Genomic DNA, 13072 nt, shown 5'->3' with positions numbered 1-13072 from the left:
ATTTATATGATATGATGATTATTATCATGAAATATTATGCTTTGTGGATTATTATTTAGTAATATGCAAATTATGTGAGCTACTTGATAAATATGAAATGCTACCAAATATCGGTTCCGACATTTCGTGGAAAACAGCAAAGATGTGTGATTGAGGAAAATCCCGTTTGAACCTTGGGAATAGATTAGGATACACGTGACATGTCACTAGGATATTTGAGTTTCGAGCTTGTTGAGTTGAGCTCGAGTCCATGAGATGTAATTAGGCATCCGAACTCGTTGAGTTGAGTCCGAGTTCACTTATGGATGCGAACGCCCGAGCTCGTTGAGTTGAGTTTGAGTTCACTTATGGGCGGGTTACATGGTAGCTTGGCTACATAATTTTCGTAGGCTATTGAGTTTGTCTAGCTGCGGGTATGGCACTTATGTGCATGCAATCCGTGTATCCAAATTATATTCCAATGTGTTCAACGGGTGAATCTTAAGTGAATAAGGAGAATACTTAAGACGAATATGACATGTTGGTAAGTGTGGTGAATGAGAAAATTAGATATGTATGTGCTTAAACCCTCGGGTTAAGAACTTGGTATGATGAAATCGTGGTAAGATAGTAAGTGCAAATGTAACATGAATGTCTTGGTGATATTTATGCAAATGATGTTTTATGTTGGATTACATGATTATGTTACTTGCTATTTGCATGTGAACTTACTAAGCATTTATGCTTACTCCCTCCTTTCCATTCTTTGTAGTTTTGATAAGCCAACTCGGAAATTGGGAACAGTCAGAAGCTCACTCACACTATTCGTGGACCATTTTGGTATAGTAGCTTGTATATTTTGAGTATGGCATGTATAGCATTATAATCATTTTGTGTATATGATCTTATGATATGGCTATTGGGTGGTAAGGAAATGTTTGATAATGATTAGCCATTGGAATGGCTAATCAAGATCATATTTGGTGTTATGTATGCTTAATGTGCTATCTCATCCATGGAAATTTATAAAAAAGGTGAAATTTGCTATAAAACAGTATCATACAACAGCAATGATGTGAGTTTTAAAAAACATTACAAAATAGTAGAGATAGAATTAGATGGTGAATAAAATATGAAATTGAATCTTATTGAGTCTATTTTCATATGGAAGAAACAAAACAGGTAAATAAGTTGTATTTTATAAGAAATTTGAGTTCTGGTGGAATAGGGTCAGAGTGATTTCTGAATCCCCTGTTCTGACTTTATAAATTCACTAAAAATTTTAAAACAATAATTAGAAGTCATAATTTATATGTATTGAGTCTACTTTTAATAGAAGCAAACGACAATCATCTGAATTCTGTACAGAGAGAAAAGTGATTCATAATGAATAGAGGTCAGAGCAGTCAAACACTGAAATAGGGGAAACTTTAACTAATAAACTTTACTAATTGGCCTAACCAAAAAATTTGGAAAAAAAATTAGTAAATAGATACATGAGTCTAGTTTCAGGGAAAATTTACAGATTTAAATTTTGAGTTTTGTAACTCGAGATATGATTTTTTTTAGCGACTGTGATGCAGATGAGTAGTTTATTACGAAAGGTGAAATAAATTGTTTGAAATTGTTTAAGGGATAAATTAAGTCTGTTAACACCTCAAGCTTGGCTCCGGCGATGGTCTCGGGTAAGGGGGTGTTACATTTGGTGGTATCAGAGCTATAGTTTAGTCGGTTCTCAGACTAACGTGGCATATGTACAGGTCTTGCTATACATGTCATATATATATTGTGATAGTGTGACGACTCCTGACCTTTTAAATGATTTTTTTATAGTAAATAGATCTCGATCCAGCTGTGGCCGATGATGTAGAGAGCAATGCGCCAGCTCCTACTGAAGGGCTGGTGTCGACTGAAAACCAACCTCCTAATGTTGGTCAAGGAGGAGGAGAAGGGGCTCGGGAAGCCTTTCTCCAGATGATGTATACATGGTACACCGAGTTCGTTTGTACGAACCCGAATGCTCAACAAACTCCCCCACCTCCCTCGATTCCTCAACCTGTACCCCTGATGCCTCAAGGTATGGATCTGATGAAATTTCATAAAACCGCAGTTGACAGAATTGGCAAGCAGGGGGCTGAAGAATTTAGGGCAAATGTTGATGATGATGCTGAGAAAGCAGAATTTTGGCTTGAGAATTCTATTCGGGTATTTGATTAATTATCTTGTACACCTGAAGAGTGCTTGAAATGTGCTATATCATTGTTGAGAGATTCAGCCTATTATTGGTGAAAGACATTGATTTCAGTGGTACCGAAAGAGAAAGTGACTTGGGAGTTCTTTCAAGAAGAATTTCGGAAGAAATACATCAGTGAAAGATTTGTTGAACAGAAGCGTAAAGAGTTTCTCGAGTTGAAGCAAGGCAATATGATAGTTACTGAGTATGAAAGGGAGTTCATTCAGTTGAGTAAGTATGCTAGAGAATGTATTCCTTTAGAGGCTAAAATGTGCAGACGATTTGAAGACGAACTCAATGAAGACATCAAAGTATTTGTGGGAATTCTTGAGTTGAAAGAGTTCGTAGTACTTGTTGATCGGGCTTACAAGGCTGAAGAACTAATTAAAGAGAAGAGAAAGGCAGAGGCTGAGACTAGAAATTTGAAGAAAAGATCGATGAGCAGTGCATTTCCACCGCAATCTAGAAAATCCAGAGATATGTATTCTCATTCTCATGTTTTGGCCGGACATTCTTATGGGAATCGTAAGAAGCAACATGTGGGTTTTGAATCTCAGACTACTTATGTGGCTAGTGTGGGAAATTCGAGATTTGTTAGACCCGAGTGCCAACGATGTGATAGAAGTCACCTTGGTCCATGTAGAACAAACGAATGTTACCAATGTGGTTCTCCAGATTATTTTATTAGAGACTGTCCAGAGAGAATTGAGAAAGAAAAATTTCAGAATGCAAAATCTAGTGGTGCAGTTCAAGAGGAGGATCTTCAAGAAACGCTGGGAATGAGGCAAGCAGCAAGAATGTAGTCAAAGATTCAGCATTTAAATCTAAAGCTAGAGCTCCGGCTAGAGCTTATGCCATAAGGGTGCATGAAGATGCTTTATCTCTCGACGTGATCACTGGTATTTTTTCTCTTTATGATGTTAATATTATTGCTTTGATTGACCCTGGTTCTACTTATTCATATGTGTGCATGAAATTGGTGTCTAATATGAGTATACCTGTTGAGCCTACGGAATTTATGATTAAAGTGTCAAACCCGTTGGCAAATGTGTTATAGTTGATAAAGTATGCAAGAAATGTCCTTTGATGATTAGCGGTCATTATTTTCCGGTCGGCTTGATGTTGTTGCCGTTTGACGAATTTGATGTTATTTTGAGTATGGATTGGTTGACATTGCATGATGCTATAGTAAATTGTAACCAAAAGATTATTGAATTAAAATGTGAAAATGGTAAATTTCTGCGGGTTGAATCAGACGAATCAGAGACATCGCCTAGTATGATTTCTTCAATGTCGGCTCAAAGATATTTGAGAAAGGGTTATGAAGCTTATTTGGTGTATGTGTTGAATACAAAGGAATTTGAGAAGAAAATTAAATCAGTGCCGATTATATGTGAATTTGCCGATGTATTTCCAGAAGAGTTGTCGAGTTTTTGTCCTATCAGAGAAGTAGAATTTGGTATTGAGTTGATACCGGGAATAACTCCGATCTCGATTGCTCCATATAGAATGGCACCAACAGAGTTGAAAGAATTAAAGTCGCAGTTGCAAGAGTTGACTGACAAAAGCTTTGTGAGACCGAGTTTTTCACCTTGCGGTGCTCCCATATTATTTGTAAAAAAGAAGGATGGTTCTATGAGATTGTGTGTAGACTATCGGCAGTTAAATAAGGTAACAATCAAGAACAAGTATCGACAGTTAAAAAGAAGGATGGTTATATGACGATTTGTTTGATCAGCTGAATGGAGCAACATGGGTTTCAAAGATTGACTTGAGGTTTGGATACTACCAGCTGCGAGTAAAAAAGTCAAATGTGCCTAAAACTACTTTTAGAACAAGGTACGACCATTATGAATTTTTAGTTATGCCATTCGGTTTGACAAATGCTCTTGCTGTGTTTATGGATTTAATGAATCGCATATCTCAGCCATACTTGGACAAGCTTGTTATGGTATATATTGATGATATCTTAATTTATTCAAAAGATGAGATAGAGCATACTGAGCACTTGAGGATAGTTTTGCAAACTTTGAGAGATAAGCAATTGTATGCCAAGTTTAGTAAGAGTGAATTTTGGCTTCGAGAAGTTGGATTTTTGGGTCATATTGTTTTAGGTGATGGTATACGAGTTGATCCCAGTAAAATTTCGGCTATTGTTGATTGGAAATCGCCGAAGAATGTTACTAAGGTTAGAAGTTAAGTGGGTCTAGCTGGTTATTATCGACAGTTTGTAAATGGATTTTCTATAATTGCTACTCCTATGACTAGACTACTCTGAAAGGATGTTAAATTTGAGTAGATGGAAAAATGTCAACAGAGCTTTGAGAAATTGAAAAAGTTATTGACTGAAGCACCAGTGTTGGTACAACCCGAGTCAGGTAAAGAATTTGTGGTATATAGTGATGTTTCTCTAAATGGCTTGGGATGTGTACTTATGCAAGAAGGAAAAGTTGTGGCTTATGCTTCGAGGCAGTTGAAACCTCACGAAAGGAATTATCTAACTCATGATTTGGAACTGGCTACTATAGTGTTTGCTTTGAAGATTTGGCGACATTATCTGTACGGTGAAAAGTGCCGAGTATATACCAACCACAAAAGTCTCAAGTACTTGATGTCACAAAAAGACTTGAATTTGAGACAGTGAAGATGGTTAGAATTATTGAAAGATTACGAGCTTGTGATTGACTACCATCTGGGGAAAGCGGATGTGGTTGCCGATGCCTTGAGTAGAAAGTCATTGTTTGCTTTGAGAGCTATGAATACTCAGTTGACAGTGTCTAACGATGGTTCGGTTCTAGTAGAGTTGAGAACAAGACCGATGTTTTTACAAGAGATTTGTGAAGCTCAGAAAAGTGACAAAGATTTGCTAGCCAAGAGGAAGCAATGTGAGGCTAATACAGGATCAGATTTTAGAATCAGTTCTGATGGTTGCTTGATGTTTAAAGATCAAATTTGTGTACCGGAAAATGATGAGTTGATTCAAAAGATCTTGCACGAAGCACATAGTGGATGTTTGTCAATTCACCAGGGCAGTACAAAAATGTATAATGATTTGAAGAAAATGTATTGGTGGAACAGAATGAAAAGAGATATCTCCAAGTTTGTATCGAAATGCTTACTTTGTCAACAAGTGAAAGCTGAACACCAAGTGCCTTCGGGACTACTTCAACCTATCATGGTTCCCGAATGGAAATGGGATCGAATTACTATGGATTTTGTATCAGGGTTGCCATTAACTCCGAGGAAGAAAAATGCCATCTGGGTAATAGTTGACAGATTGCTTAAATCGGCTCATTTTATTCCTGTACGTACTGATTATTCTCTTAATAAGTTAACTAAATTGTATATCAGTGAGATTGTTAGACTTCACAGAGTACCTTTGTCAATCATTTCGGATAGAGATCTGAGATTTACATCGTGGTTTTGGCAAAAGTTGCAAGAGGCATTAGGTACAAAGTTAAATTTCAGTACTATCTTCCATCCACAAACTGATGGACAATCAGATAGAGTAATTCAGATTCTTGAAGACATGCTCAGATGTTGTGTATTGGAATTCCAAGGTAGTTGGGAAAGATACTTCCCGTTGGTAGAATTTGCCTACAATAATAGTTATCAAACAAGTTTGAAGACGGCACCTTATGAAGCATTGTACGATCGTAAGTGTCGGACGCCATTGTATTGGACTGAACTCAAAGAAAATTAAATTTACGAAGTTGATCTAATTAAAGAAATCGAAGAAAAAGTGAAAATGATTCGAGATTGTTTGAAAGCTGCTTCAGATAGACAGAAATCCTACGCGGATTTGAAACGAAAAGAAATCGAGTTTCAAGTCGGTGATAAGGTATTTTTAAAAGTGTCACCATGGAAGAAATTTCTTAGATTTGGTCGGAAAGGCAAGTTGAGTCCGCGTTTTATCGGACCGCATGAGATAATTGAAAGAGTTGGACCGGTAGCATATCGGTTAGCATTACACCTGAATTAGAGAAGATTCATGATGTTTTCCACGTATCTATGTTACGTCGGTATCGTTTGGATCATTCACAGGTAATTTCACCGATGGAAATTGAGCTACAACCAGATATGACTTACAATGAAGAACCGATTAAGATTTTAGCTCAGGAGGTCAAGCAACTAAGAAATACAAGTATCGCTCTCGTGAAAGTATTATGGCAAAAGCACGGAGTAGAAGAGGCTACATGGGAGCCCGAGGAAACTATGAGGAATCAATACCCACACCTGTTTACCGGTAAGATTTTCAAGGACAAAAATCCCTAAAAGGGGGAGAGTTGTAATATCCCGAATTAGAGCCTAATCGGAATAGTGGTTTTGGGACCACAAATTTGAGATAGAAATAATTATTTTATAATTATTTTGAGGTCTATGATATGATTGCATGATTGTGTGAAATTTTCGTGAAGAAATTCTATGCATAAAGTGCTTAATTTGAAATTAGGGACTAAATTGAATAAGTTACAAAACTTGCATTCTAGAAGCTTTTAGTATGAAACTGCTTTGGAATATTAATTAGGAGGTCTTAAATAGCAATTTAACCAATTTTTAAAATTTTGGACAAAAATGGGCTTGTACATGAAAAATTACAAAGAAAGGCATTAAGGGCATTTTTATCATTTGGTAAATATAGTCATTAAAAAGGGAAAAATAACACAAAAATGGACTCATCTTCTCCATAAGGGCTGCCGAATTTTTCTTGTCACTGTAGCTAGGGTTTCAATATTTTAAAGCCTTAATTGTAAGTAATTTCCATGCCCGTTTTTAATGCTCTTTTCGATTTTAAAATCTAGAAAGCATGTTCTATCATTTTCTAGCAATATTTTGAGCTAGGATGCATGTATGAAAATTTAACCATGTGTGACATAATTGTATTTTGATGAATAATGAAGGAATATAATGGTTTGATGTGTGTTTAACAACTTTTACCTAGTAGTTTTATGTGAAAACACCTAAAAAGGGACTTAATCGTAAAAAGGGTAAAATTGATGGTAAAAATCTGATTTTTAGTGTGAAATATGTGTTGTTATGGACACTAGGAAATCTGGCTATGCCTAGATGTCATGGGAAATGCATGTAACTCATTGTACGAACTTAAGGACTCAATTGTAAATAATTAAAAAGTTAAGGGTAAAATGGTAATTTTTATCTGAGCCCGTATTAGGGGCTGTTTTGATGAATGTGTATATTGGATAAATTAATTTGACATTTTAGATCAAGAGAAACAAGATTCGAGTCGTGATCGAGGGAAAAATAAAGTTTACGAGGAATAGGTTGGATTTCTAACATTTTGTACCGAGGTAAGTTCATGTGTAAATGTAGTAACATAATTGTCATTTTAAGTAATTTAATGTTATTTATATGATATGATGATTATTATCATGAAATATCATGCTTTGTGGATTATTATTTAGTAATATGCAAATTATGTGAGCTATTTGATAAATATGAAATGCTACCAAGTATCGGTTCCGACATTCCATGGAAGACAGAAAAGATGTGTGATTGAGGAAAATCCAGTTTGAACCTTGGGAATAGATTAGGATACAAGTGACACGTCACTAGGATATTTGAGTTCTGAGCTCGTTGAGTTGAGCCCGAGTTCATGAGATGTAACTAGGCATTCGAACTCGTTGAGTTGAGTCCGAGTTCACTTATGGAAGCGAACACCCGAACTTGTTGAGTTGAGTCCGAGTTCGCTTATGGGCGGGTTACATGGTAGCTTAGCTACATAATTTCTGCAGGCTATTGAGTTTGTCTAGCTGCGGGTATGGCACTTATGTGCATGCAATCCGTGTATCGAAATCATATTCCAATGTGTTCAACGGGTGAGTCTTAAGTGAATAAGGAGAATACTTAAGACGAATATGACATGTTGGTAAGTGTGGTGAATGAGAAAATTAGATATGTATGTGCTTAAACCCTCGGGTTAAGAACTTGGTATGATGAAATCGTGGTAAGATAGTAAGTGCAAATGTAACATGAATGTCTTGGTGATATTTATGCAAATGATGTTTTATGTTGGATTACATGATTATGTTACTTGCTATTTACATCTGAACTTACTAAGCATTTATGCTTACTCCCTCCTTTCCATTCTTTGTAGTTTTGACTAGCCAGCTCGGAAATTGGGAACGGTCGGAGGCTCGCTCACACTATCCGTGGACCATTTTGGTATAGTGGTTTGTATATTTTGAGTATGGCATGTATAGCATTATAATCATTTTGTGTATATGATCTTATGATATGGTATTGGGTGGTAAGGAAATGTTTGGTAATGATTAGACATTGCAATGGCTAATCAAGATCATATTTGGTGGTATGTATGCTTAATGTGCTATCTAATCCATGGAAATTCATAAAAAGGTGAAATTTGCTATAAAACAATATCATACAGCAGCAATGACATGAGTTTGAAAAATCACTAAAAAATAGAAGACAGAATTAGATGGTGAATAAAATATTAAATTGAATCTTATTGAGTCTATTTTCATATCGAAGAAGCAAAATAGGCAAATAAGATGTATTTTATGAGAAATTTGAGTTTTGGTGGAATAGGGTCAGAGCGATTTCTGAATCCCCTGTTCTGACTTTATAAATTCACTAAAAATTATACAAAAATAATTAGGAGTCATACTTTATATTTATAGATTTCTTATTGAGTCTACTTTTAATAGAAACAAAAAAAATAGTCATCTAAATTCTTTACAGAGAGAAAAGTGATTCTTAGTGAACAGAGGCAGAGCAGTTGAACACTGAAATAGGGGAAACTTTAACTAATAAACTATACTAATTGCCCTAACAAAAAATTCTATACAAAAACTAGTAAATAGATATATGAGTTTAGTTTCAGGGAAAATTCACATATTTAAATTTTGAGTTTCATAACTCGAGATATGATTTTTGTAGCAACTATGACGCAGATGAGCATTTTATTACAAAAGGTGAAATAAATTGTTTAAAATTGTTTAAGTGATAAATTAAGTCTGTTAACGCCTCAAGCTCGACTCCGGTGATGGTCTTGGGTAAGGGGGTGTTACATGTCTAGTTTGTCAACCAGTGAAGGCTGAACACCAAGTACCTTCGGGATTACTTCAACCTGTGATGGTTCCCGAGTGGAAATAGGACCGGGTAACCAAGGATTTTGTGTCAGGGTTGCCTTTGATGCCAAAGAAAAAGGATTCTATTGGGTAGTTGTTGATAGAATTACTAAGTTGGCACATTTTATACCAGTGCATACTGATTATTCTCTTGAGAAATTGACCGATCTATAAATTTCTGAGATAGTGAGACTTCACAGAGTGCCCTTGTCGATTATCTTAGATAGGGATCCGAGGTTTACCTCAAGGTTTTGGAAGATGTTGCAAGAAGTTTTAGGGACAAATTTGAATTTTAGCACAGCTTTCCACCCGCAAACCAGTCAATCAAAAAGAGTAATTTAGATATTAGAGGACATGTTACGGTGTTGTGTTCTCGAGTTTCAAGGTAGTTGGGAAAGGTACTTATCATTGGTTGAATTCGCCTACAACAATAGTTATCAGTCAAGTTTGAAGATGGCGCCTTATGAGGCTTTATATGGGCGAAAGTGTCGAACACCCTTATAGTGGACCGAACTCAGAGAGAGTCAGATTCATGGGGTCGATTTAGTCAAGGATGCTGAATAGAACGTTAAAATAATTTGCGATTGTTTGAAGGCCGCCTCAGATAGACAAAAATCCTATGCGAATTTAAAACGTAAAGAGATCAAATTTCAAGTAGGTGATCGAGTGTTTTTGAAAGTACCCCCGTGGAGGAAAGTTCTCAGATTTGGTAAAAGAGGCAAGTTGAGTCCTCATTTCATAGGACCTTATGAGATTGCCGAAAGAGTAGGGCCGGTTGTCTATCGATTGGCTTTGTCACCAGAATTGGAAAAGATTCATGACGTGTTTCATGTGTCCATGCTACGCCGATATAGATTAGACCCTTCGCATGTGATTGCGCCAACAAAGGTTGAGATTCATCCGGACATGACTTATGGCATAGACATGGTGTCGAGGATGCTACATGGAACCTGAGGAAACCATTAGAGACCAATACTCGAATCTATTCACCGTAAGATTTTCAGGGACGAAAATCCCTAATGGGGAGAATTGTAATAGCCCAATTTTAGGCTTAGTCAGAACAGTGGTTCCGGGACCACTAGCCCAAGGCTGGAGAAATTATTTTTGATATTATTTAATGTGTTGTGGCATAATTATATGAGAGTATGAAAATTTTGGTGAATTAATTTTATCGATTTCATGCTTAATTGTGAAAAAGAACTAAATTGCATAAAGTGCAAAAGTCCTATTTTGATAGCTAAAGGTGTTAAATTGTCAAGGGACCTTAATTGGGAGTATTTAAAAGGCAAATAGACCCTTTTTAGGAGAGTGGCCGGCCATAGGGGGACAAAAGAGGTCAAAAGTCAAATATTAGGTGTGCTCGGTGACTTAAAGGAATAAAAATAAAAAATAAAGGAAAGAGAAAAAGATATCATCTTCTTCTCATTTCCTTTTCCATCAAAAATACCAAAAAATTGAGGGTTTTGGAAGCTTAAAATTCTCAGCCACTCTCCATCTTTGAAAGTAAGTGATTTAGATAGCCTTACTTGATAATTTTTGTGTTTTTGAAAACCCTAAAGCTTAATCTAGCTATTGAGGGAACTATTACGCAAAATGGTTGATAGTTTAGGGATTTACCGCGAAAGGAGTTTTAATATTTTCTGAGTTTTTATGGAAGAAAATGAATCCTAATTGTTAGATAAACAACTTTTGTGAATTGGTGTTCATGAAAAACATCTAAAATGGACTATTTTGTAAAGTAGAAAAATAGAGGATAAATGGGTGAAATGTTTGAATTTGTGAGTTGCCATAAGTATGAAATAGGTTCGGCTAGGCTCAGTTAAAGTAAAAATTTGATAAAAATTGATTTACGAGCCCAAGGGAAAAAATCAAAATTTTATGAAAGTTTAACGGCAAAATGGTCAATTTTTCCAAATTATGTATTGTTGATGTTTTATTAATATGGTGGCTAAATGAGCGAAATTGTATCATTTTAGACCAAGAAAGACAAAATCCAGACCTAGACCAGGGGAAAACCAAACTAGTATAGTAATTCAACTAGCCGCCTACTTTTGTATACCGAGGTAAGTTGTATGTCAATAATGCAACTATATTGTTATAATGTATGATTGAATTAGTATTGCATGAATTGTTAAAATTGTGAATTATGAGAATACATGTTGAGAAATTAATATAGTAAGGAATTCCGGTTGAACATTTGGAATAGACTTGGATATGCATACCATGACATTGGGTGGTATGTGAGCCAATGTAAGACATGTTTGGGACATGCATCGGCCACAACATGAGTGCCAGTGTAAGACATGTCTGGGACATGCATCTGTATTGAGACAAGAGCTAGTGTAAGACATGTCTGGGACATGCATCGGCCTCGGGATATACAAGCTAGTGTAAGACCTGTCTAGGACATGGCGTCAGCTTGTTAGGTGTCAGTGTAAGACCTTTCTGGGACATGGCATCAACATCGATAAATGAGAGCCAGTGCAAGACCTATCTGGGACATGGCATCGGCCTCGATATATAAAAGTCAGTATAAGACCTATCTGGGATATGGCATCGACTTTAATGTGCTAGCTAGTGTAAGACCATGTCTGGGAAATGACGTCGGTATTTAATCCCATGTTCGGGGCTATTGAGTATCCAGTAGTATTCCAAATGGTCCATCAAACGATTTATGATTTTTATCGAAATGAGAAAAGTTATGACTATGTGGTGAGTGATACAGGTACGTATTTGAAATGTATGAGAAGTGGGTTCAATATATTGCATATGAATTGTATTGGATGGTGATGACTAAGTTGTGCTTATATCCATTTATGGTATTCATAAACAAACTAGGAAAGGTTATGAGCATATTGTCCTATGATAATTAGTTGATGTTTATTCTCATGCAACTTACTAAGCTTTATGATTTCCCTATTTCCTTTCTATTTTCTTATAGTGCCATCTAAATAGCTTGAGGACCAATGGACGTCGGACCCAACGATCACACTATCAGTCGAAGCACTCGGTATGGTTAGACTATTGTTTTGAGTATGGCATGTATAGGGCTTAGACTTTAATATTTTGTGTCATTGAGAAATTAGCTAAATGTGTTGGCTTGGGATAAATCCCTTTATTTTGTATAAGGCCATGGATAATGGTCAATACTCACTTTGATTTTTTAAATAGATGATGATATTTTCATGGATGAGTAAATTGCACAAATGAAATGTTGTCCATTTTGACTATTTTGGTTATGTAATGTGCCCATGTCTTGGTATAGAGTGATTTTGTGCAGGTTATGTAAGTAAAGGCGGCAAAAAGGCTTGGTAAATAGTCTTATTTTGTCCACTCGGGTAGGCACACGGGCACCCCATGGGCGTGTTGTCCGGCTGTGTGTCCCCTGCACATAAATTTTGTTAGTTAGTATGCATGATAGTAAACACACGAGCAGAGACACGGTTGTGTATCTTAGCCGTGTGAAGGGCACGGCCTAGCACACGGGCGTGTGCCTTGGCCATGTGACCCTTAAGGATTGTTGACATCAGAAACAGAATGTCCAGGTTTTTGCACATAGGCTAGCACACGGACGTGTCATGGCCGTGTGAAGGACACGGCGTGTGCCAGGCCGTGTGAAAACCCCTGTAGGTACGAATTTAGAATTAATTCCACAAAAGTAGAGGACACTGGCGTGTCCCTATATTGCTTTGGTCGTGTAAGCCACATGGGCTAATAGCACGGCCATGTTGAATTGGTCTACCCCTATGGC

Source organism: Gossypium hirsutum, chromosome A07, assembly GCF_007990345.1.
Source record: "Gossypium hirsutum isolate 1008001.06 chromosome A07, Gossypium_hirsutum_v2.1, whole genome shotgun sequence".
NCBI lineage: Eukaryota > Viridiplantae > Streptophyta > Magnoliopsida > Malvales > Malvaceae > Gossypium > Gossypium hirsutum.
This window is presented reverse-complemented; position numbering follows the sequence as displayed.